The sequence below is a fragment of the Capsicum annuum genome, unplaced genomic scaffold (assembly GCF_002878395.1).
Source record: "Capsicum annuum cultivar UCD-10X-F1 unplaced genomic scaffold, UCD10Xv1.1 ctg995, whole genome shotgun sequence".
Classification (NCBI taxonomy): Eukaryota; Viridiplantae; Streptophyta; class Magnoliopsida; order Solanales; family Solanaceae; genus Capsicum; species Capsicum annuum.
In genome coordinates this window covers 2,086,970-2,114,893 of record NW_025896043.1, presented here as the reverse complement: position 1 = coordinate 2,114,893, position 27,924 = coordinate 2,086,970, and positions in this window count along the sequence as shown.

Genomic DNA, 27,924 nt, shown 5'->3' with positions numbered 1-27,924 from the left:
AGCTTAAAACACCTCATCCACCCTCATCTGGCAGGTTTGATATCTTAACCTACGCTGGCTACGTAGTTCTGGAATTCAAGGATTGCTTCTAGAGATCACACCCTCTATTGGCAGGCGAGCCCCCATCCTTGGTTTCACTCGGTGTTGAATCGTACTCCTAACTAAAAGACACTGAACTGAGTATACTAAACTGGACTGAACAGATACTGAGCTTACTTAGTTTTCCTGAGTTCGGTAAACTGACTGAGTTCTACTGAGTTCTGTAATTGACTAAGAGTACTACTGATCATGACATAATTAAGGCTTTATAACTGACACTGGCTGGAGGTAAATAGTTAAATTGTTGGGTATTAAATACCCTCAGCACTCGATATTATAAAAAGTAAAGCATAACATAATCTTGAATAACATGACATTGTTCACTTGTTCATAATTCATCCATAGAGACTTTTATCAAACAACTTGTAAGGCATCAACTTATTTATGAAGGGGAACACATGCTATCAAGTTATAATTCATTCATATAAGCATTTTATCAAACACATGGGGAGCATGCTTAGGTTATACAACAATCAACACACATAGTTATCCTAGCTACATCAATCAACTTGTAATTTGAAGGGGTTCATCAATAGGATCATGTAATTCTACACATATAATGATTAATTTCAGGAAAGTTTGTCTTTTAATTATGGCCAAATGACCAACAATAACATGAACAAGAATTAAATTTAATTCAAGCATGGAAGTTCATAACTCAACAATCTTGCAGTTTGAAAATAAATTCGTGGACTCTATGGGTGGAACGGACCCATATATGAACACCTAACATACCTTGGAATATTAATTATTAAAGTTTCTTGGAGAAATTCTTAAGTTTTGTTCTTGAATTTTGAAACTAGGGTTTCTTGCTTTTGAGAGAGAATGATGTACTTTGGGGAAAATTGAGTGAATAATGATATATTTGGTCATTTAAGGATTACTTTCGTGTTTAAGGCTGATCTGGGTCATGAAAAAAGTCTAAGTTGCCCTTGGGATTTAAAATCCCATAACTAGAATGCCGATTAAGGCCTCACTGTGACTCGATGAATGAGTCATCGCTATATCCACACTGACGCGGTGGAATCGCGGTGACTCTCTGATCGTAACAATTGTTATTTTGGGGTTCACCCCGATGCGGTGCAATCACAAAGACCCTCAAGAAATTGACAAATGCCTAAATGCCCTTCATCCCGATTAGAAGGAGTTCTCATTGTGATACTCACCGCGACGCAGCCTAATTGTGGTGAGCCACTGTTTTTACATAAACTGCCCTAACTCTTCGCCCGGGTATCGGATTTGGCAAAATTTTTAACTCTTTGGAAAGCTGACTGAATTTCCTATGCAATGGTAGGTGCTAAACTAAAAAATACTGAGTATTTTGTAAATTTTATATAGGATAACTTACGTACTTAGAGCTAAGTTAAGCTCTAGGATTTCGGGTATTACAATGTATAAATCACTTCCAATACTATAAGAACATGAAGTTTGTTTCGCATATACTTGCATTTTATACAAGATTGGGTGCACTCAGGTTCTAAAATTTTTGGTGTGCTACAGTTTTCTTCCTGGATTAGAAACAAAATTACTACTAATATCAATTCAACAACAAATTCAGTGTATTTCCACATAGTGAAGTCTGAGGAGGGTAAGATGTACGCAATCCATACCACTACCTCCGGAGAAGTGGAAAGGCTATTTTTGATATACCCCCGGCCCAAGACAAAGAATAATAAACAAATCTATCATAAAGCATTGAAAAAAGTAGACATAAAATAAATACGACACCCACAAGGAATAGTAAATAAAGAATAGTAAACAAATTCATAATAAAGCATGAAACTACTAATACTAATTGCATGAGAAATATATAGTATTATACAAACCATTACATACATCAAACTGCTAATAGCTGAAGCATAAGGAACTTTCTTTGTATCTTCCTTCTCATCATCACTGGAAGCACACTACTTCACGCTAAATTTGAAGTGTGCTAAAGGTGTACTAACATCTTTAGCCTTGTTCATGTTGAACCTACAAAGTACTTTCCAAATGTTCTTCTCTTGTGATAACTACAACTTTTTGGCCCTCCTATCATTGATAATTTGCATGCCAAGAATCTGTTTTTCTGGTCCTAAGTCTTTCAGTGCAAAAGACTTACTCAACTCTTGCTTGAACTTAAGTGTTTCATAGCAAAAGAATTACTCAACTCTTAATTCAACTTCTGAATCCTACAAGAATTATGCCCTACAACAAGAATGTCATCAACATACAACAGTACAATAATACATTCATCATTAGAAAATTTTTGTACAAAAACACAATGGTCTAAAAAAGTCTTCTTGAAGCACTGCTGACACTTCTTATAACACCGCCTGAGAGCTTGTTTCAAACCATACAAGCTTTTCTTCAATTTGTAAATACAATTATATTTTTCCTAAGCTTGAAAACCTTTTGGTTGCTCTTTATAAGTTTCTTTTTCTAAGTCACCATGGACTACAGCAGTTTTAACATCCATTTGCTTAATGTTTAAATCGAGATTTGCAGCTAAGTCTAGAACCACACTAATAGATGACATCTTCACAAGTGGAGAGAATATCTCATCAAAATCAAATATTTTCTTGGTTAAATCTATTCATAGCTAATCTATCCTTCTACTATGAAATTGGGTTACCATCTTTATGTTTCACCCGAATGACCCACTTGTTTTCCAAAGCTTTTTTGTCTTTAGGTAACTAAACCAAATAAAAAGTATAAATATTATGCAAAGATTTAATTTCATCTTCCGTATGATCATACCACCTTTTATTTTATTCACATTCCAAGGCCTCATCAAGACTCTTGGGTCCCCCCCATCAGTCAAAAGTACACACTCATTAGGGGAATAACAAGATGAAAGAATTCTCTCTAGTAGATCATCTGAGAGAACTCTCTGGAGCATTAATAACAATTGGTTGTTGGGCACCCACATCATCTTTTACTAGCACATCAACATCATGTTGGTCATTCTGAACATGATCACTATCTTCATTATCAACTTGATTTTCATCATTAAGAAGATTTTCTTCAGGTACAATAGTCAAAAGAACTTGATCAAATCAACTAGGCTCTCACTACTCTAAGAATCAACTTTCTCAACTTTGTCAGAATGTCCAATTATTCGGTCTTCAAAGAACATAACATCATAGCTTCTAACAGGTTTTCCTCCAATAAAACATAGAAACGATAGAAAAATTCATCTTGACTATAACCAAAGAAGATAAACTGCCTATTATTAACATCCAGCTTTGAACTCTCTTCCTTAAGAACATGCACAATGGAATTACAACCAAAAACTCTAAGATGATCTTAAGAAATAATCTTACCAGTCCAAACTCTGTCAGGGACATCACTATCCAAAGCAATAGTTGGAGATAAATTGATAACATAAGCAATAGTATTAAGTGCTTCTTCACAAAAAAATCTGACAACTTAGCTTATGAAGCATACATCTATCCCTCTTAACTAGAATTTTGTTCATCCTCTCAACTAAACCATTTAATTGAGTCTTTGGAGGATTTTTTTTGGATATCTAATACCTTGCTCTCTACAATATTTATCAAATAGACATATATACTTACCACTATTACTTGAGCGAATATATTTTAATTTCTTTCTTATCTGCCTCTCAACCAAGTTCAAAAAATCCTTAAGCATATCAAGTACTTGATCCTGGGACTTCAAAAAAAATAATCAAGATTTTGTGAGAATGATCATCAATAAAAGTCACAAAGTAAAGCGCACCATAATAATACCTTACTTTAAAAGGACCATACAAATTAGAATGTACCAACTCCAGCAAATTAAACTCTCTTGAACATGGATGATTTTGAAAAAAAAAAACTCTTTTTTGTTTACCAGCTAAGCAACGAAAACATTTCTTCAATATTACTTGTTACACTCCAAAAAGAAAATTTTTCTTAGCCAAACTTTCTATTCTCTTCTCACTCATATGACTCAGTCTTCTATGACATAACTCTATTGAAGTATCATTCTCCGCCAAGTTTACTAAGTCTTAGGAATGGATCCATGAAACACATACAAGTTAGACAACATGTCACAACGAGCTACAATCATTGAACCTAATCAAGCTTTCATTGGCCAATACTAAGGGTGTTAATATAACCCTCATCATCAAAGTTCCCAACAAAAATAAATTTAGGTGAACATCTAGAGCATGCTTGACATTGTGGAGAACTAATCTCAAACCATTGCTACTTTCCAAACAAACTCTCCTAATGCCAAATACTCCAACCACATCTTTATTGCCTATTGTCAACATTCCAAAATTACCTAGAGTATAAGAAGAAAATAATTCCTTCTTAGGCATGACATGAGAAGTAGCACCATAATCCACAAACCAACTAGACTCAACACGAACAAGATAATAGCATTTTTACCACAAACAACAAGAATATCATCATTAACAACAACAGCAATAGGATTATTTCATTATTGCACTTTTTCAGTTATTGTCTCATATCTCTCTTGTGCTTGTGATAATATTTCATGATATTCTCATTCTTATGGTAATAGTGACATGTAACATTTTCGTATTTGAACTTTGACTTGCTTCTACTTTTATCTCTATTATTGGACCTTTGAATTTATTTCTCCCCAAATCATTAGTAACTAATGCATCAGAGTGAAGTTGAAGAAGATGAGGCCTGAGATCGTCTCATTTCTTAATTTAAGACACCACTCTTAGCATATTTCATAGTCACAACACCACTAGCGGCAAAATTAGTCAAAGCAACCCAAAGATTTTCCCATGAGTCTGCCAGAGTTAAAGGAAGCCAAAGTCCCTAAATTTTTTTCATCAAATTTTACGCCCACTATGGATAATTTCAAAGTGAAAAAATTTAGGGACATTTCATCAAAACATGTAGAATGTTTTTTGAAGTTGACTATTTAGGGTTGAAATTAGGTGCGGAACTTGCACTCTCTATGTATGGCTGCTGAAAACACTTTTGTGGATGTGGAAATAAGACCTAAAAAGGATTTTCTATGTCCCATATTAATGGACCCATGAGAAAAAATAGGTTGGTCAAAATTAGGTTTCTATTTATCCACATAGGAGAAAAAAACTCATACCCCAACAATTTAACCATGTCTCTCTTAGAGCAAATATTAGTGAGGGTATTTGCTACCTTATTTGACTCCATGTAGCAGTGTAAACTATTGAACTTCTCAAAGCAGGTTGCCAAGATAGGCATATCTTCCATTTCATTCATCAGGCTCCATGGATGCTACGTTATGTTTATTGTGGCGTTTCTAAACATTTCATAGATTATCCACCACATAATCATATGATGTATGACTTGTTGGGTTCGAAATCGAGAGGGTGTCATGCTAAAGCTAATTGCATCAAAACTATGAGAGGATAAATCAGACAACAACGAAAACAATACTAAAAAACTTAATATTATTATATTATTTTACCAATTAGCCTACATATAAAACCTAAAATTATAAATAAAATTAAAAAGTATAAATCTAATGAGAGAGAAAATCTCCCACTAAATGAAACTCTTAAAAGACTACATTGTGGATGTTATTATATTATGGTATGAGAAGAGCGTTTTTCTATTTATAGAGGTATAAAATCTTTCCTCTTAGAAAGAGGTTAGCCAAATATGGAATAGCTTTTTATTTTTTTCCTTTTAGGAAAAATAAAAGTAAGTATGATATTACTTTTATTTTCCTTGTAAGAAAAGTAAAACTTAAATTTAGTAAGAAAATCAGCGCAAAAACATTAACAAGACCTTGGGCAGCATTAAATACTTTAATGTTCACACTATCTCTTCTCACCGGTAATTTGTAATTCAAAATGTGTCATACCATGCCAAACATATAACCAAATAATTTAAACGCTTTAACACTCACACCATCTTCTCTCACCGGGAATACAAACAGTTACGTACTATACCGAACATATACAGTTACATACGAAACCATAAGAATTTTTTTCACTCAACTTGAAAAAGTAATTCACTTCCCTAGTGAAAATGTAAACATTGTTACACCAGGAAAAAACCAACTCAGGTAGAAATTCATGGTATGACCATTCACTCATCTACTTAACGAATTCCGCTGCTACGTAAACGACCCAATTCCATCCCAAATAAACAAATGTCAAATTCTAACAACCTCCATTACGGCGTGATACAAAGCATTACTTATTTGTTATGCTAAGGACAATGTACACTCGAAAAAGCAACTATATTGAAAAAGAGGTAAGGGTAGTAATAAATGTCTTATCTACCCGGTTTGACTTAAAATTCATTCTCCAGTTACCCGTGAGACAACAATTGTAACTGACACAGAGGTGCTTTACACAAGGAGCAGGATAACTATTTATACATTACACAATTATAGTTAGCCATAAGTTATCAATTTTAAAAAGTAACGCTTTTATGGATACCCCATATATGTTAAAGATATGTGTCTTGTAGAGAGTAACAATGTTATTGACTACTTAATTGCAAAAACAAGAAATCCATGTTACTAATGTTGGGTTCGAAATCGAGAGGGCATCATGTGAAAAGCTTTTAGTTTGCAAATCATAAGACGATAAATCAGATAACACATGAAATATTAAACTAAAGATATATTATTGGATACTATTTGACAAAACGGCCTACATATTAAAAATAAAATTGAAAATCCTAAAATTTATTGGGAGAAATCTCCTCCTAAACAAAGACTCTTTACAGACTACATTGTGGATGCTATTGTGTAAGAGGTCTTCTATTTATAGATGTCCAAAACCTTTCCTCCAAGAAAGACGTTAATCAAATATGGAAAAGAATTATATTTTTTCTTTCATGAAAAGTAAAAGGAATTATGGTAACTTTTATTTTCCTTCTAAGAAAAAGTAAACCTTAAATATAGTAAGAAAATCAGGGTAAAAACCCTAACAAATCTCCCCTTTTTGGCTTGATTTTCTTCAAAATATTCTTGATCCTCCTTCTTGTGCATGATCTTCATTCTTCATATATATTCTTCATATATGACGGCTGCTTAACATGATTAAAAATTAATAAGGGTTAAAATTGGAGTTCTATGCATTAAAAATAGAAGCACGGGTTGATGAGATTGAAAGTGAAGCCTTGGGCATTGAAAGTGAGCATAGGTTAAGAGTGGAGCTCATGCGCTAAAAATAAATGTACGAGTTTGTAGACATGTGATTTTTGATTCTCCCTAAATTTTAACTTGTCTACCAATATTAAATATTTATATTTATATTTACTCATATATTATTTTTATTTTTTATTCTAATTTAAAAAAATATATAAAAATTAAGAATATATATTTTCTTTTATAAATTTTAATAAATAAATTAGTAGTTTATATATTATTTTATTATATTTATATTTGTCTATTTATAAATTTTTATTAAATTTTATTAAATATAAAATTAAATAATTATTATATTAATGTTGTATTATTTCATTTATTTATTTTTCTATTATCTTAGTTATTTTTTCATTTACTTCTATTTATTATTTATCTTTATTTATTATTATTAATTAAATAATATATAATATATAGATTTTGATTTTTAAATTTTAAATTTTTCCCCCTTCCCCTTATTTGACTTTTAACCGTTCCCTCCCAAAAGTCTTTTTATAAAAGGACTCCCTACTCAGTTAATAAAGTGGATTCTACGTACATCTACATCATCAAAAAATCAGAGAGTAGAAAAAAAATCATAGAGGAAAAGAGAAAATCAAAAAAGGAAAAGAGAAAAAACAGTGAAGTAAAAGAAAAACAAAGAAAATAAAGAGGAGAAAGAGTCACAAGTTGAATTTCGAGTTTTTCGTTCGAGTTTCGATGACAGTTTCTTGATTTATCCCAGTTTCTATTCAACTATGTATCATTTATTCTATAAATTTTATTGTAAAAATCAAGAATGAAGATGTTTGAATGACTTCAATGCATTATGTACTGTGTATGATTCTATGATCTTGTTATTATCATGTATTTACTGTTATGTAAAAATAATTAATGAAAAAAATTGGCCATACGAAAAAGAAAATCAATGACAAATGAGAGAAATAGCAGAAAGTTGGAGGAGTAAATGGAGAAGAATTAATTTCTTGAATTTTCCAGTGAGTTTTCACCGAAAACCCGTAGGAAAACAACTCAAAACCGTCAGATCTCTCTCTCCGTTCAGACCTCATTGACCTTCGACCCAAGCATGGCATCGTCATTGCTGTCCCTTCTCCCTTTCCCCGCGTCTGTCATCCCTCTCCCTTGTCCTTGTGATAGTACTCCCCTTTTTCCTGTCACTTGCATCTTCTCTGGCGGATCCTTTACCGGATCTGCGACCCATCTCCTTCCCCAACCTCGCCAATGCACCGCCACTCCTCTGTTCAGTCGTCGTTTCAGGTGATCCATCGATACTTTTTTTTCATCGTATCACAGTTGACATATGTAGATGTAAAATAATATATATATATATATTATTAGTAATTACCTAAGTCCCACCTAAGTCTTCATATTTCAGCATAATGTAAAAGTTATTTTTATTTAATAATTAGTTTTAAAGTATGAATAATTTAGATACTAGAAAAAATTGTTAAATTTAAATATCATATATTTTTGAATTGTTAATATATTTATTTTAAAGAATTTATGTTTAAATTATATTTCAGGAATTTTCATGTTTGATTTATCTTATAATATATAATTTGAGTTTATTTAATTTAAAGAGATTAAATTTTGAGAATAATATTAAATTAAACATAGTAAAGATAGATTTGAATATTTTATTATTTTACTAATAAAATGTATTAATTATTTATTGATTTAATTAATGGTGTTAAATATATTTTTCTTTAATTTATTATTAAGAATTTGGGTAAATTTTAGACGCATTTTAAAATATTTGTCTTAATTAAGAATATGGCATACGTATCTTTTGAGACATTTTAAAATTCAAAGATGCAATAACTCACTTTGATAAATATTTTTATAAAAATTAAATTTCATCAATTTATTTAAAAATAAGATAATATACAATTCTTAGTATAATAAAATGTGCAATTTTTAGGCCTTAATACAAATTATTCAAAAATAGTTTTAGTCAAGATAAGTCAATAAAAGGGACCGTGCTAGAACCACAGGACCCGAGGGGCGCCTCATACCTTCCCCTCAGTCAACAGAATTCCTTACCCAGTCTTCTGTTTTCACAGACCAACAAAGAGTTATTTTCTTTTGATTAGGGATTCAATAAGGTGACTTGGAACACCATAATTCAGTTCCAAGTGGCGACTCTAAAAATGATAAAAACTAATCCCTATTCAATACCATCACTTTAATTGGAAAAACCCTCCGGTTTCGACCTTCCACTCCGATCCCTTCGAGCAAAAAAGGGGTGTGACATCTCTGGAGACTCCGCTGGAGAATAATAAGAATTTGACCTTTCGATATTGACTTATATATGCTTTAATTATTATTGATATTGTATTTGTTGGCCTTATGTGCTACTTGTCGCTTATTTACCGCTTTGATATTGATTGAACTGTATTATCTATTGTCTTCTCTTGCGCACTTCCTCAGAGTCTCTAAAATAGGATCGAAGAAATGCAGCACATGCATCTTACTTTCTTTTAGAGATAGCCGGAGTGTCATGGAACCTGGCTATGGATATAGTCACACATGTTAGGCGGGGTTTAGATTGACAACGAAGGCGGTGTTGCCCTGCTACCAACCAAGTTGCCCCTCCCCAGTTCGAGTGTCCACTCGGGTAAGCCAGTCTAGACACCTATCCCTATTAGGCTTAAACTTAGAAGAACTGAAAACTCAGAATCTAGTTATCCCTATGAAGTGCTGCTTTATTTGCTTCATATGGATTTGACTTAGCAGGACTCGGCACAGGGCCCGGGTCTATCTAGGACAGGTGACCTACTTTATAAAGACCAATATGTGCATCCTATGTGCTCTTTGACATTTTTTTGGAAGGCTGTTTGTTTGTTGACTAGCTTTAGGCAACTTTTAAAATACAAGAGATTAAATTATCATCACATTTAGTGAATCATTTTTGAAAGAAAAATTTTATTTTTAAAAGAAAGGAAAATTTTAATAACATAGTTTTACGATTTTCATGAACTACGAGGGTCTGATTCTCACTTTCTAGTGGGATACGTAGGAAGTCCTATTCGGGATACGACCTTGGATTTGAAAAAAAATAAAAATAAAAAATAATATATTTATTCATAAATTTATGAAAGGATATTTTTGAAAAAAGAATAATAATAATAAAAATAATAATCATAAAAAAATGATTATTTTTATGAATATTAGTATCTTTATTTTACTTTCATTTTTATTTTCAAAAATTAATTTTAACATAAAAATCATAATAGCCTGAACCTTTAGGGGTCATGAGCTCAATTTTTGTAAAATAATAAAATATATAAACATATATTTTTTTAATAGTCCTGAACCTTTAGGGGTCGTGAGATTGAAATTTTTATACAACTTCATACATAAAACAATCATTTTTCTTTTCTTATTTTCTAAGTCATTTTATTTTAATTTTCTTTTGTTCTTTTCAGTGAACTTAGGGGGTGTTGTCTCCAAACATATAGTTGAAATCGTCTAGAGGTCTATTATTGCAAAATTTTTGATAGAGTCAATTTAAATAAGTGTTTTTCCTAAAAATATTATCAGTTATGTTTCTCTCACTTTGATTTTTAATAAAATCATTCTTTACATCTAGGCCATAATTTAATGGTCGCACTAGTTCTCACGAGTCAAGTTAAAAATTCTTTTCAAAAATTAATCAATTAAGTCCTGCATAGGTCTAGACTTATATTAATCTCATGTCCTTGTCAATAGGTATAAAATGTCTCTTCCTGTTTGTGGAAAACGACCAACGAGAAAAAGGGATGGGAGTGTACTGCTTCAGGTCGTAGATTATACCCCTTTGCATCTTGGGTTGTGGTGGAACGAAATGGATACATTCGATTATGATGAGATACATAAGTATTTGGGTTTTTTGACGATTATTATGTCAATCAAGACTAATAGAGAGGTGATTGAAGGATTACTAATCCTTTGGGACCCGAAGAACAATGTGTTTCGCTTTTTGGATTTTGAGTTGACCCCAACTGTAGAGAAGATAGCGGCCTATGTTGGATATGGATATATGCATCGAAAGAAACTTATATCCCCAAGACTCATTTCGATAAATATATTCTGGAAGCTCATGAATATATGAAACTCGAAAGAAGAATCAATGAAAAAGGGTTAGGTTTCCTTGCAGTTTTTGTGTGACAGATATGAAAGACAGGGGGGTTTAAAATTACGCTAATCAACTTTGTAATAAGGGAAGTTTTGAGGCTTGGAAAGTTCACAGACACCTTGCATTCATGGTATCCTTTCTAGGCACTATGGTTTACCCAAGGAGAGAAGAAAAAATTAATATTCATTTAGCGGGGGTAGTACAGATACTGATTAAGAAAGATTATACTATGGTACCAATGATCCTAGTAGATATCTACTGTTCTTTGACTGTTTGTCAGAAAGGAAAGAGTTTTGTAGGGATGTAATATCTTGTTACAGATGTGGATTATGGAGTATCTCTACCAATGTCCTACAATGGCAAGATTTAATCCTAAAAGATTCAATCACATCAATGATTACGAAGAGAGGTTAGAGAAATATAAATTCCCAGAAGGAGTTAGAGATTGAGATAGGCTTTTTCGTTCTCTGATAGTAGATAAAATCACTTAGAATCTCCCTTGGTTCCCTTGGATACAATTCATACATAGTCTTGTCATTCATTTGTTCTTGTTATTAATGGGTGTTAGGGGTGCTCGACCATATTTTCCATTGTGAGTTTTACATCATTAGGAAGACGTCAAATAATTCCCATAATAGAAAATATGATTGAGTTTGTATTTGATGTCAGACCAGAGATCCCACTTCCGAAGGAACTTTCCCAGTAAATTTGGGTAGGTTGCCGTATCATGGGAATTGAAACAATGGTCATAGTGTGTGAGAAAGGAGAAGTGCACCTAGATTACTATGAATGGTTTGAAAAACTGCTGAGTCCGCCATACAGACCAGAAAGATCAGTTAGGGGACCTATAGATCAAGAAGCTGCAATCAGGATAGGGATTGAGAGAGCCATGTGAGAACATCATGAGGCCAACCAAGCTTTGAGAGCAGAATTAGAGCATGCTAGGGAAAAAATAGATGAACAACAAAGGGAATTTACTGAAGAGAAATCTAAATCAGCAGATATTAAGGTTACCTTCAGGGACAAATCAAAATGGCAACCACTAGGGGGTCACACGTTGCATAACTTTCCGCATCTCACCGATAGTAACTGCAAGAAGTTGTAAAGAACATGCAAGAAGAATTTGATCGAGATAGATCTCCGTAGATCCATGAAAGAGGAATATTATGAGAACAGTTGGAGGTTACTTCTGCTCATAAATAGCATCCAAGAGATATGGTTGATTTTCAAGATTGACAAGACCATAAATGGGATCAAGCCTTCAGTTTCCTTCAAAAAAAGGTCCGTTGTGTAGCCTAGGATACTGCCAGAATGAGTTTGGATTATCAGTAATTGGATAGTGAAGACTTTTTAGCGCAAGTACCAGCTTTCGCACAGCGTCTCACTACTTCATTAGAGGACATATACTTGGGTTTGGGAGGACATATCAAATAGAAGTCTCCTTGAATGGATAGTTGTTTTCTTGGTCATAGTTTTTCATTTTCATTTAAAAAAAAAACTTCTTGTTTCGATGTTATGTCTTTTAGTTTTCAGATGTCATTTAGTAGGTTTCATCTTAGGAGTTGGGTCAGTTATTTTGTCGTATTTATGTTATAGAATGTAATGAAGTTGAATGTTTATTTCTATATATATAATATATGTTTTACTTCACTTTATTTTCTTCAATAAAAAAAATAAAAAAATCATTTTGTTAGATTTCTCCCGAACTACGCAAGATCTGATTCATGTCCTAGCATGATACGTAGGCAACCCTCAAAAGAGTTCGATCATAAATTTTGAAAAGTCAGGATGAAATACAAAGCCTTCCATAATAGGTTGAAAAATGCATATAGAAGCATAACACACAATGTGGCATTATAATGTGTTTAATATATAACACTTACTTATTTGCTACTTGATAACAGAAAGATAAAGTAATTGGTGGTTGGTTTGTGGTTTAAACTATCATCACATTCGTACAACACCAGATACAACAGAAAAAGAAACATAACCCGTAGAGAAGGTATAGGGTCTAACAGTGAAGAAGATCAAAATCAGTTGATTTTGCAAGAAGTAGCATCAATGGAAGAACTTAAGTTATTGAAACAACAGATGGCAGAGATATACCAAGCTTGGTTATATGGACAAGCCCCGCCTTTTTCAATCACTTGACTTTCGACTTCGAATGATCCAAATCCTTCTCCAACTCAAACTAGTGATCCATTTTACCCAATAGGATGCAGCCCATTTGCTAATATGTCTTGTGTTGTTGGTACTTCTACCATGCGTCCACCAAATTCATCTATCACAAATAATCCATTTATTACTTCTATAGCACCAGCTACTGCGGGTACTTAACCGACAGTATCGAAGAATATGGGGGAACCAAGTCATGATATGTTGTATCCTCCTAAAATAACTTTCAAATCCCAAAATCCACATTATCATGCTTAACAACATGATTCTCCAATTATGATTAAGAAGATTGTTAAAAATGAGGAACAAGAGGAAATAGCTAGGAAAGTAAAAATCTTGGAGTAGAGTATGAGAAATAAGCAAGGATTATGTGGACCAAAAAGTGTTTGATACAAATATTTATGTATGTTTCCAGACATATATTTGCCACTAGGGTTCAAAATGCCAAGGTTTGACAAATACGAAGGTTATGGCGATTCAGTACCTCATTTGAAGAAGTTCTGCAATCAATTAAGGGGAGCAGGAAGAAAATAAGAATTATTGATGGCTTACTTTGGAGAAAAACTAATGGGAATAGCTTCTGAATGGTTTATTAACCAATACATTTATCGTTGGCACGTGTGGGATGACATGGCTCGAGATTTCATTGAATAATTTCAATATAACATTTAAATAGTGCAAGATAGCACTATACTTGCTAACATGAGAAAAAAAATGACTGAAAGTTTTTGAGAATATGCTATCAGATGGAGAGAGCATGCTTCAAGAGTCAGACTATTGATAAAGGAATTTGAAATGATCAATATCTTTCTGCAAACACAAGAACCCCATTATTTCCATCACTTACTTTCTACTATTGGAAGCATATTTACTAAAGTTATTAAAGTTAGAGAGATGGTAGAGAATGAAATAAAGTCAGGAAAGATTAGTAGCCAGGCCACTTTGAAAGCAACAACATAGGCAATTCAAAGTGGTGCAGGAAGTTTAGGGGGGAATAAAAGAAACGAGGATATAACAACTGTCGTACCAGGTCCACGACAACATTAGAGAGGTGTGCATCAACCATATGCACAAAATCCATTATATTTCATTCCATCCCCCCAATATCATATTTATAATGCACAACCATATGCTTGGGCTCCTTCAAACCCGCAATGGCATGCACCAGCCATCCAAAACCATCCACCGATCCCGTAAATTCAAATAAGCCCTTCTAGGTCTAATTTTTGACCTAGAGTAGACTACAAAAGGGATAACATGGGCAAATATAATTTTACTACTATTGGAATATCTTACACTAGTTTATTTCATAGGCCAATTGAGAGAAGGATCCCGAATCCTCCTCCGAAGAACTCGGACTATTCTAGAAGATGTGAATACTGTTTTGATGTCCCAGGAAATGACACAGAGAAGTGTTGGTATCTGAAAAGAGCCATTTAAGGGATGATTAACACCCAACAGATCATGGTACAAAGTCCAGATGCTCCAAATGTCAAACAAAATCTGCTGCCATATCATAATGAAACAAACATGCTCGAAGTGATACCCAGTGATGAAGATGCTGCAATATCCTTTAAGCCGATCATTAAAATCAAAACTGATTCAGAAAAATTAGAAAATGCTATAGATTTGACAAAAGAAAAAACTGCAGAAGTGGAGGTGTTAAAAAATCCCGAATCATTGAATGTTCCCTTGGTGGTGAGGAAAGAAATTTTAGAAAATGTTGGGTCAAGTCAAGTAAAACCAAAAATCATTTTTCCTAAAAGATCCCCTAAACCTCTCTTATTAATAAAAGGAGCTCCTATAGCTCCCATTATTATTAAACTAGTGTGACAGTTTTCTATGGTTAATACTAAGGCGGTCCCTTGGAACGATGATCGTGTTGTGGTGATACACAAAGGGAAAAAGTGATTGAAGATGTGGATGAAGTAAGGGGATTAACTCGATCTGGAAGATGTTATGGCCCAGTAAAGTTAAGAAAGAATAAACAAAGCAATGAAGAATGAATGACGTTCAAGAAGCCTGTTACTGATAAAGAAGCTGAAGAATTCTTAAAGAAAATGAAATTGCCAGAATATTCTGTTGTAGAACAGTTGAAGAAGACACCATCACAGATTTCTTTGTTGTCTTTATTAATACATTAAGAAGAACACTGCAAGGCTATAATGAAGATTCTTAACGAAGCATGTGTTCTCAGTGAGATTAAAGTAAATCAACCGGAAAAAGTTGTTGAAAGGATCCTTGAAGCAAATAAGATTACTTTCTCAGACAATGAATTTCTTATGGAAGGTACTGGAAATAATAAAGGTCTCTATATTACTGTGAAATGTGAGCATTCCATCGTCACTCAAGTGTTAATTGAAGGAGGATCAGGCACTAACATTTTTCTTGTGTTGACTTTGGAAAAGTTTAATGTTAATGTAGAAAGAATCCGACCTAACAATATATATGTCAAAGGTTTTAACGGATCAAAAACTGATGCTATTGGTGAAATAGAATTCATATTGACAATCGGGCCTGTGGATTTTGCTATGGATTTCTAAGTGCTGAACATTGATGCTTCATATAATATGTTATTGGGAAGGCTAGGGATTCATAAGGCTAAAGCAATCACATCAACATTGCATCACATGGTTAAATTTGAATATGATAGGCAAGAGGTAGTCGTTCATGGTGAAGGAGACTTATCCATGTATAAAGACTACTTTGTTTCCTCCATCGAAGAAGATATTGCAAACGGAGTATTGATTCATCAAACTTCTGTGGTAGTAGCTGTTGAGCATATCATCAAGGGGAATCTCATCGCAAAACCACAATTATCCTCTGTATCTGTTATGGTAGTGAATGAAATATTGAAGCATGGTTTTGAACCATGGAAAGGTCTAGGGATATTTTTGCAAGGCCAAGTTCATCCAATAAACCTCCATGAGAACCTTGGTACTTTTGGTTTGGGATATGTGCCCACTACTGAAGATATAAATAAGGTAAGAAAGAGTCATGGTCACTTACCAAGCCGATACCATCACTTCACGAGTCTTTCATCAAAGTCAATGATGTTGGGTCCTTTAAGTTACTTGCTACAGAATTAACAAATGATGATGATACAGAGTTGATTGGCCTTTTCCAGAATATGTTCATTAAAGATGATATGATTGAAATCTGGGAAGGTACCTGTAATACAGATGTGCAGTTTATCGGCCCTGATATCCAGCTTAACAATTGGGGGGCCACTCCTCTCCCTACTATGAAGGAGTTTTGGTAGTTTGTTTGTTTTTCTTTCAAGTCTTAGTAGTTTGTTTGTTTCTCCTTCTGTAATTTGAATCATTCTAGTATTGTAATTCAGATCTTTAACTTGGTATTTTAGGTTAAAACTCTTTATATCTTTGTTTTTAATAAAGTGCAGTATCCCTTTATTTTATTTTGAGTCTGATGTATATTTATGTCTTTTTCTATCATACAGTTCTTTCTATGTTGATTCTAATGATATAACACGCATGAAGAATTGTCAACCAGATTTGAAAAATCAATCTAATTATGAAATAAGGAATAAAAAAGTTGAATACGATGAAGGAGAAACATTTGAGGATATAAGCAAAAATTTCAAATAGTTTGAGAACAAGTCAAACCCCAATTTGGAGGAAACTAAAGCGATCAATTTAGGAGATCATAAAAATATTAGGGAGACTAAGATAAGTGTACATGCTCAACCATAATAAAAGAAAAATATAATTGAAGCTTTTCTTAAGTATAAATACATCTTTGCGTGGTCATATGATGATATGCCCGGTTTGAGCACCGATTTGGTAGTTCACAAGTTGCCAATTGATCCTGCTTTCCCACCTTTCAAGCAAAAGTTAAGAAAGTTTAAAATCGACATTAGTGTAAAAATGAAAGAGGACATAATGAAGCAACTTGAAGCTAAAGTTATTCAAGTGTCTCAATATCCTACTTGATTGGTAACTATTGTCCCTTTTCCAAAGAAAGATGGCAAAGTTTGGATGTGTGTTGATTATCGTGGTCGAAATAAAGAGAGTCCAAAAGATAATTTTTCACTTCCTAATATTCATATTTTATTGGACAATTGTGCCAAACATGATCTTGTGTGTTTTGTGGATTGTTATGCGGGGTATCACCAGATCATTATAGATCTACAGGATGCAGAAAGACATCATTTATCATATCATGGGGGACATATTGTTATCAAGTTATGCCGTTCAAAGTAAAGAATGATGGGGAAACTTATATGAGGGCAATGACTACAATGTTTCACGACATGATGCGCAAAGAGATTGAAGTTTATATGGACGACGTGATTATTAAGTCAAGAGAGTAGTCTGACCATGTCAAAGATCTCAGAAAATTCTTTGAAAGTCTTTGAAGATATGATCTCGAACTTAACCCATTGAAATATGTATTTGGAGTTCCATCAGGAAAACTCTTAGGGTTCATGGTCAGTCGACGTGGCATTGTGTTAGATCCTTCAAATAAAAAAGCTATTCAAGATTTGCCTCCACCAAAAAATAAAACAAAGGTGATGAGCTTACTTGGAAAGTTAAATTATATAGGTAGATTTATTGTTCAGCTTACAACAACCTGTTATCTTTGATGCTTCAACATCCCGACAAAACTTATATCGATCCTTTGCATATACGTATTCATGATAAACATGCATATTGTAATATGGTTGAGGAAGAACTTGATGGGGAGCCGTGGTTCCATAATATCAAAAAATATATTCAGACTGGGAAATATCCTGTACATGTCGATGGTAATCAAAAGAGAACCATTCGACGTTTGTCTACTGGATTTTTCTTAAGTGGAGGAATCTTGTATAAGAGGACTCCTGATTTGGGACTTCTGTGGTGTATAGATGCTAAAGAAGCTTCAAAAATCATGACTAAAGTATATTCTAGGATTTGTGGACCACACATGAGTGGGTATATTTTGGAAAAGTAAATACTTCGAGCTGGTTATTATTGTCTTACCATGGAGCGAGATTCCATCAGTTTCATTCATAAATGTCATGAATCCCCGGTACACGGCGACTTGATACTTTCCCTTCCATATGAGTTGCATACAATGACTGTTCTATAGCCTTTTGTGGCTTGGGGAATGGACCTAATTGGACCAATTGAACCAAAGGCCTCGAATGGACATAGATTCATCTTGGTAGCCATTGATTATTTCATAAAGTGGGTGGAAGCAGCGACTTTTAAATCAATGACCAAGAAAGCAATGGTTAATTTTATTCATTCCAACATTATTTGTTGATTCGGCATTTCAAAGATAATTGTCACAGATAATGCTGTAAATCTCAATAGTCATTTGATACAAGAAGTGTGTTAAAAATTTAAGATTATGCATCGAAATTCAACTCCTTATCGCCCGAAAGCAAATGGATCTGTAGAAGCTGCTAACAATAACCTAAAGAAAATACTTCACAAGATGGTGCAGGGTTCCCGATAGTGGCATAAAAATTTACCTTTTGCTTTTGTTGGGTTATCGTACTATAGGTCGGACTTCAATTGGTGCAACTCCTTACTTGTTAGTGTACGGAACTGAAGCAGTAAAACCTACAGAGATTGAAATTCTATCTCTTCGAATAGTTGTAGAAGATAAAACTAATGATGACCAATGGGTCAAGACTCATTTGGAGCAATTATACTTGATTGAAGAAAGAAGATTAACATTAGTATGTCATGGACAACTATACCAGAAAAGAATGGCACGAGAATATAACAAAAGGGTGCGTCACAGATATTTTGAAGTTGGTCAGTTAGTACTAAGACATATCCTACCCCATCAAATTGAAGCCAAATGCAAATTTTCTCCTAATTGGCATGGACCATTCATGGTGAAGAAAGTATTACCTAATGGCGTGTTACATCTAACTGATATAGAAGGCAAAATGGAAGGAATGTAGGTCAATGCTGATGTAGTTACAAGATATTATGTATGATATTAATGTACAATTACATTATGTATGTTTTGTACTTGCATTTTAAAATATTGAAATGATGAAGGCATTTTGTTCTACTATTCGAATAATATATCAGCCTTTGCTTACCCCTTTTGAGCTTTTATCTTTCTTCGTACCCCTCTTTTGGAATCAAATTAAAGTGAAAAAAAATCAAAAATTCAAAATCAAGCAAAATAAATTTGTCTGAACTACGTTTGACCTGATTCTTGCTATGACAAGATACGTAGGCATCCCTACATTGGGGTTTGGTCCAACCAAAAGAAAATTTAAATTACCCAGAATGAAAGAAAATTGGGGCAAAAGTTTATTTTCTTAAAAGAATCGATTCCAAAAGTTGAATATTTTACCCAATATTGTACAAACTTTGAGCCTCATGCTGACTTTTCTTTATAACTCTATCCAAAAGTCAAGTTACAACCAAAGAAAGGCCTTCAGATCAATCTTTGAGAATTTCAAAGCTAAACATGTTATGAGTGTATGATATTTCATAGTTTGGGTGTTTATTTAAAAAAAATAAATTAAAAAGACAGAGACTCATTGGTGAAAATCCTGTTGGGCACCATAAGGCGACTGTAAGCTGAGAATGAAGTAAAAATGAGATAGGCTCGTTGGCAAAAACCCATTAAGGTGCCACTAGCCAAAGGAGAGTTTTTATTCAAAAGGAACAAGTTCAAGATTGGCTAAATTTCAAGTTCAATAAATGGACAAAAATTGTAATGATTGGTGTGGATAGATATAGTTGTTTGATTCAAAATGCATGCTCAATTTTCATGTTCAGATAAGTTTTTCTTTTTGTTTTGAAAAAGAGATGATTGTTGTCTTTTTCTTTTTATTTTATTTTAATTTTTTGATTTCTTTATCCTTGTCATCAAAAGAAAATTTTGTTGTCTTGTATGTGTTTTTGAGTCAAATTCACGTCAGGTCTAGTGAGAAAGGACTCCAAACTTGCAATCAACTTCTTCAATTATAAAAAGCAAGACAAAGGGTCGAAGTAGAAGGACAACATTTCAAAGTATAATAAAGTATTCAGAATAATTGTGATTTGATAATTTTTGACTCGTTGAAAGATAAAGGGTTTATGGAATGTTAAATTTTGAGATATTATACAAGTGAAATATGTCTTGAGTTGAGAGTCTCAATAGTCAGAATTTTAGGTCAGAGGTGTGACAAATCAATGGATATCTATCTAGGATTGGAAAAGGATTTGAGCATGGCAAGTGTAAGAATGGTCAATTCAAGAGCCAAATACCATAAAACAACCACCACGTGTTTTCAAAGCTTACAATTTTTCTTTGTTTTGTTTGAAATAGGGATAAAAAAATTTTAAATAAAAGATACAATTTCACACTTCTGTTAATGCAAAAATCATGATTATAGCATACGATACTGGATCTCAGTTATGATCTGATGACATATAAATTTTCTCAGTACAAACTGGGGCAAATTTTTATGTGTGTTGCATAGGAATTTACTTTTGAACAGGACCCTCCTGAAGAATGAGAATTTATTTTTGCTCAGGACCTTCCTGAAGATTTATGCACAGGACCCGCCTGAAGAATGAGATGTTATTTTTCTGTTTCACCTTTTATTTTGAGTTCAGAAACACATTTGAAAAATCAAAAATTGTAAATCCAGGAGCCCGCCTGAAGAACAGGGTGAAGAAAAAAAAGAAAGTCCAGGAGCCCGCCTGAAAAATAAGGTGAAGAAAAGAGAAAGTCGAAGAGCCCGCCAGAAGAACAGGGTGAAGAAATTGTAATTCAAGGAGCCCTCCCAAAGAACAGGGTGAAAAAAGGGAAATCCAGGAGCCTTCCTGAAGAACAGGGTGAAGAAATTGTAAGTCTAGGAGCCCACCTGAAGAATAGGGTAGAGAAAAGGTAATTCCAGGAGCCCTCCTGAAGAACAGGGTCAAGAAAAAAGAAAGTCCAAAAGCTCGCTTGATGAACAGAGTGGAGAAAAAAGGAGTTTGCATGAAAACTCTTCGAGATTTCACACAAAGAGGGGCAAAAATGTAGACACGTGATTTTTTATCCTCCCTAAATTTTAACTTGTCTATCAATATTAAATATTTATATTTATATTTAATCATATATTATTTTTATTTTATTTTTTATTCTAATTTAAAAAAAATTAAAAATATATTTTTCTTTTATAAATTATAATAAATATATTAGTAGTTTAAATACTATGTTATTATATTTATATCTGTCTATTTATAAACTTTTATTATATTTTTTAAATATAAAATTAATTAATTTTTATTATATTAATGTTTAATTATTTCATTTGTTTATTTTTCTATTATCTTATTTGTTTATTCATTTACTTCTATTTATTATTTATCTTTATTTATTATTATTAACTAAATAATATATAATATATAGATTTTGATTTTTAAATTTTAAATTTTAAATTTTTTCCCCCTTCACCTTATCTGACTTTTAAACGTTCCCTCCCAAAAGTCCTTTTATAAAAGGAATCCCTACTCAGTTAAAAAAGTTGATTCTACGTACAACTACATCATCAAAAAATCGGAGAGTAAAAAAAAATCATAGAAGGAAAAGTGAAAATCAGAAAAGGAAAAGAGAAAATCCAGAGAAGTAAAAGAAAAACAAAGAAAATAAAGAGGAGAAAGAGTCAGAAGTCGAATTTCGAGTTTTTCGTTCGATTTTCGGTGATAATTTCTTTCTTTATCCTAGGTTCTATTCAATTATGTATCATTTATTCTATAAATTTTATTATAAAAATCATGAATGAAGATGTTTGAATGACTTCAATGCATTATGTACTGTGCATGTTTGATTATATGAACTTGTTATTATCACGTATTTACTGTCATGTAAAAATAATTTACAAAAAAAATTAGCCAAATGAAAAAGAAATCAATGACAAATGAGAGAAATAGAAAAAAGTTAGAGGAGTAAACGGAGAATAATTAATTTCTTTAATTTTTCGGTGAGTTTTCACCGAAAACTCGTCGAAAAACAACTCAAAACCGCCAGATCTCTCTCTCCGTTCAGCTGTCGTTGACCAGCGACCCAAGCGTGGCATCGCCGCTGCTGTCCCTTTTCCCCTTCCCCACACCTGTCATCCCTCTCCCTTGTCGCTGTGACGATACTCCCCCTTTTTCCGTCGCTTGCGCCTTCTCCGGCCGATCCTTTACCAGATCTGAGCCCTAGCGCCTGCGACCCATCACCTTCCCCAACCTCACCAATGCGCCGCCACTTCTCTTCTCAGTCGCCGTTCTTGGTGATCCATCGATACTTTTTTTTTTTTTTCGTCGTATCATAGTTGACATATGTAGATGTAAAACAAAAAAAATATCAGAAAATTGAAGTACTATAAATGTGTATGTGAGTATAAGACTATATATATATATATATATATATATATATATATATATATATATATATTAGTAATTACCTAAGTCCAACCCAAGTCATCATATTTCAGCATAATGTAAAAATTATTTTTATTTAATAATTAGTTTTAAAGTATGAATAATTTAGATACTAGAAAAATTGTTAATTGAAATATCATATATTTCAAATTTTTTATTTATTTATTTTAAAGAATTTATTTTTAAATTATATTTCAGGAATTTTCATGTTTGATTTTTCATATAATATAATATTTTAGTTTATTTAATTTAAAGAGATAAAATTTTGGAAATAATATTAAATTAAACATAGTATAGATAGATTTGAATATTTTATTATTTTACTAATAAAATTTATTAATTATTTATTGATTTAATTAATGGTGTTGAATGAATTTTTCTTTAATTTATTATTAAGAATTTAGGTAAATTTTAGACGCATTTTAAAATATTCGTCTTAATTATGAATATGACATATGTATCTTGTAAGACATTTTAAAATTCAAAGATGCAATAATGCACTTTGATAAATATTTTTATAAAAATTAACTTTCATAAAATGAGCAATTTTTAGGCCTTAATACAAATTATTCAAAAATAGTTTTAGTCAAGATAAGTCAATAAAAACGACCGTGCTAGAACCACGAAACTCAAGGGGTGTCTCATGCCTTACCCTCAGTCAACAGAATTTCTTATCCGGTCTTTGGTTTTCGTAGGCCAACAAAGAGTCATTTCGTTTTGATTAGGGATTCAATAAGGTGACTTGGAACACCATAACTCAGTTCCAAGTGGCGACTCTGAAAATGATAAAAACTAATCCCTATTCAACACCGTCACTTTAATTGGAAAAACCCTTCGGTTTCGCCCTTCGACTTCTATCCCTTCGAGCGAAAAAGGGGTGTGACAGAGTTGAGAAGAGCCCAAGCGTTTAAGCAAGTATGGGTTGAAAATTGGAGTCCATTAACATGGGTTGAAAATTGATTTTGGTTTTAAAGATGGATAAGCAGCAAGATTATTGAAATTTTGTTTGAAATTTTTTCCACATGTAGTTTGACAGAAATCTTCATTATTATCCAAATTGTTGCAGCTTGATTTTGAAACCGCTTTAAACTTGTTTAATCTTGTCTTACCACACCATTGGACCATTGAACCGTAAGCTCTGATACTACTTGTTGGGTTCGAAATCGAGAGGGCGTCATGCGGAAGCTTTTAGTTTGCAAACCATAAGACGATAAATCAGACGACACATGAAAAATTAAACTAAAAATATATTATTGGATATGGTTTGGCCAAACGGCCTACATATTAAAAATAAAATTGAAAATCCTAAAACTTATTGGGAGAAATCAACCACTAAACAATGATTCTTTAAAGACTACATTGTGGATGCTATTGTGTTATGGTATGAGAAAGGGGTTTTCTATTTATAGATGTACAAAACCTTTCTTCCAAGAAAGAGGTTAGTCAAATATGGAAAAAAATTATATTTTTTCTTTCAGAAAAGTAAAAGTAATTATGATAACTTTTATTTTCCTTTTAAGAAAAAGTAAAACTTAAATATAGTAAGAAAATCAGGACAAAAACCCTAACAACTAATAGAGATTACACATTTACCGTGAACTTCCATTAGTTTACATTAATAGGGATCATTTGAAATTACATATAACAATAATATGTTACGTTCATATTTTGTCTGGAAAGGCCCAAAAGCTAACATTTTAATTACACTTTTACCCTACTCACTACACTTAACAAACCTAATAAATTTACTAATCCACCGCGCCATCGCAAAGATGGGCTCACAAGACCTTTTAGTGGCAGTGTTCGCAATACATTACCTTCACAAGAGTTGCAACCAATTCCTTTCACCCTCTTTAAAACAAACTCTCACATCGAGAATTCATCATCAAACTCTATCCTATCTATAGACCTTAAAGGTCTGATTTATTACTTCAGCCCCCTATAGAATACTTTTGCTTAAAATTCCAGAGGCCATCTCTTTGTGAATTAACTAAAGATTATAATTCTTACCCACCATATTGTTTTATAGGCTCTTGACGTCACAGCTTTCATGAACAACTATTGTATTATCAACGACCACTTGGATAGCGTGAATCCCAACTATACATTGGTTCACAAAGAAGTTGAAACCACCTTTACAGATAACACTATTGTCAAGGAGTCTAATAGTGACGTTACCACACTCAACTTTTCAAAAAGATTTGCACCTTTAGATGAGGTGAATACTCTAGAAGCTGGTAGTATCATTAGTAAGTACTATTTAACGAGCTCAATATTAAACTGAAAGCATACTTATTGCACACTTATTAGGTATTTGGACCCTTCAAATGGATAATGCAATGTTTTATGAATTATCTATTGCGAGTATAACAACAATATTATGTTGTGTTTTTTTAGAAGTATGACTGGAAAATGAATAGGTATTTTTCCAAAAAGACACCAAGAGGAAGGATGCAATTTGAATAGGCATTTTTTCGGATTGAATGGTTATGACCTTTTCAATGGGCTGTGACTTTTTGAAAGAGTTGCATCTATTTCGAAGAGTTGCACCTTCATAAAGGGGTGCACCTTTCTGAACCATTGTTTTTCTTCATCAAACAACACCTTGATGGTTATAAATACCTGAACTTTTTCTCAAGTAATGATAATTTTTTTAGTAAAAAAAAAAAATCTTCTTCTTATTCTAAAAACTCTCGTGTGATCATCAAATCGTTGAGTGCATTCAAAATTTCTTAAAATTTAAGGTACCGCTATTTTCAGAAAGAGAATCATTTTATCTTGGGAGGAAAGATTTCATAACCTCGGGTAGTTAAGGAGAATAAATTCCTTAACGACAAACCCTGCATTTGGTGGACTTTATTCTACAATTTTCTTCTTCGTCTTCTTTCCTTAAAGTTGATAAACACTTTATTTTGATAGTTCATTTGATTATTCATTTGGACTAGTGTTGGACGTTGTTGTAACTTCACTGTAGTTCTTGAAAGTTGTTGTTGGGAAAAATGGACTATTTTTCCCACCCCTTTCAGATCGTTTTCAAGCAGAAAATAACAGAGAAATTAAAGAGAATCACAACACAAAGTTTAACGTGGAAAACTCCCCAATTAGATAAAAAATCACGGGTCTCCCAGAAAAATATTCACTATATGAAAATTATTACACCATACAATACACAATATTTTTCTCACACACCCTCACTTCCTGAAATACTATTCTCAAAGAGATCTCCAAGAGAATTATCTCTAAACCTCTTTAATAGTAAACAAGGAAAAGAATATTTTTGTGTGTGTTAATAATGAAGGAGGTGGAGTTTATTTATAAGAATGTGGGAGGCAAAAGGTTTTCTTTCTTCAAAACAACTTCAACAAATCTCCACCTTTTGAAGAGAAGAAAATACAATCCGTTGGCCCTTTATAGTTGTCCAGCTACACAAAAAAAAATCAGTTCTCCACCTGACTCTAAACTCGCCTACCATGTCTAACTGCAACTTTCACATTGTCTGCTACTGACAATCATAATTCTAAATTCAAGAATTATCATACCCCCACCATAAAGAGTACATCCACTCAAATTGAAAAACCAATCCAAGAATTTTCACTTGAAATCACTTCCTAATATCAAGAATTTTATTTTCGGCACATGTCGAAAAAATTGTTAATAACTTATGGTGCAACTCTCTTGTTGATTTCTTGAGAGTTCATTAGCCATCGACATCCTTTCCACCACACACCTTGCATCATCTATCAACCAATGCCCATGTGCAAACTTGTGGACCAGCTACTAATTAAACATCCTCTTCCATGGCAATTCTAAAAGTATCATTCATGCCATGAGGATTTTTATCTTTATTATAAAGAAATATCATCCCCTGTTCTAGGGAGACAACATTGGCAGCATTTTCTTTGGATCTTCTAGTCGAATTAGCCCCATTATTTGGACAATTATTTTTAATATGTCCCGGTTGTTTACAATTCCAGCAGATGACCTTCTTCTTAGTGCTTTGCTTCCATTTTCTTTTAACAACAAGAGATGAATCTTCTAGAGATTTTTCATCTCCATTCTTCAATTTTTTTCCTCAGAAATCAATTTGTTTGTCAGTTATGAGAAAATCACAGTTTCCTTCCCATACATTATAATTGGTTGCATGTGCTTGTAGGAAGATGGAAGAGACCAGATGAGTCGAAGTACCTTTTCTTTATCACCAATTTTCACTCCAATAGATTTCAATTCAGAAACAATCCCATTTAAGACAATCAGATGATCAGAAATAGTTGTACCTTCAGACATTTGCAATTTATGAAATTGCTCCTTCAAATATAACCTATTTGAAATACTTTTGGTTTGGTACAATTCTTCAAGTTTCTTCCATAACTCCTTTATTGTAGACAATCCAATCACATTAGCAAGAACATTTTTAGCTAAACACAAGCAAATTTGACTTGTCGCTTTCATATCTAGCTCTTCCCATTCTTCATCACTAATTCTGGATTTTTCTGAGTCTTTACTGCTTTCAAATTTTTCTAAATGCTTATCACCTTTTTCGCTAGTTGGTCTCTCTTTCAATGCCTTGTGTAATCCAAATTGGATTAACATATCCTTGATTTGAACTTTCCACAAGCCAAAATTAATTATCCTATCAAATTTTTCAATCTCAAAATTTGTCCTCATTTTGTTTATCAGTACTAATAAATCGACAATAGTAATGTAAAGTACCCATTAAATTAGTTCCCAGGAAAAAGAGGTGGATCACAAGGGATACACTTAAGTGTCAAGTCTTTCCATAGCCAAAACCTCTTTAGATTATACTTATTCCTACTATTACCAAATATACAAGCACCCCAAAGTAACTCAACCAGAATAGCAAACTCCACCAGAATCAAACTCCATTTGCTAGTTCACCGGGATGAAACTTCTGCTTGAGAATAATAATTCTAATTCAAAATTTTTTTCTGATGTGGAAGATCAGAAAAAGATGCAACCACAGAGCATACTAAAATTTCAAAAGAATTATTCCACACCGAAGGCTCTGATACCACTTGTTGA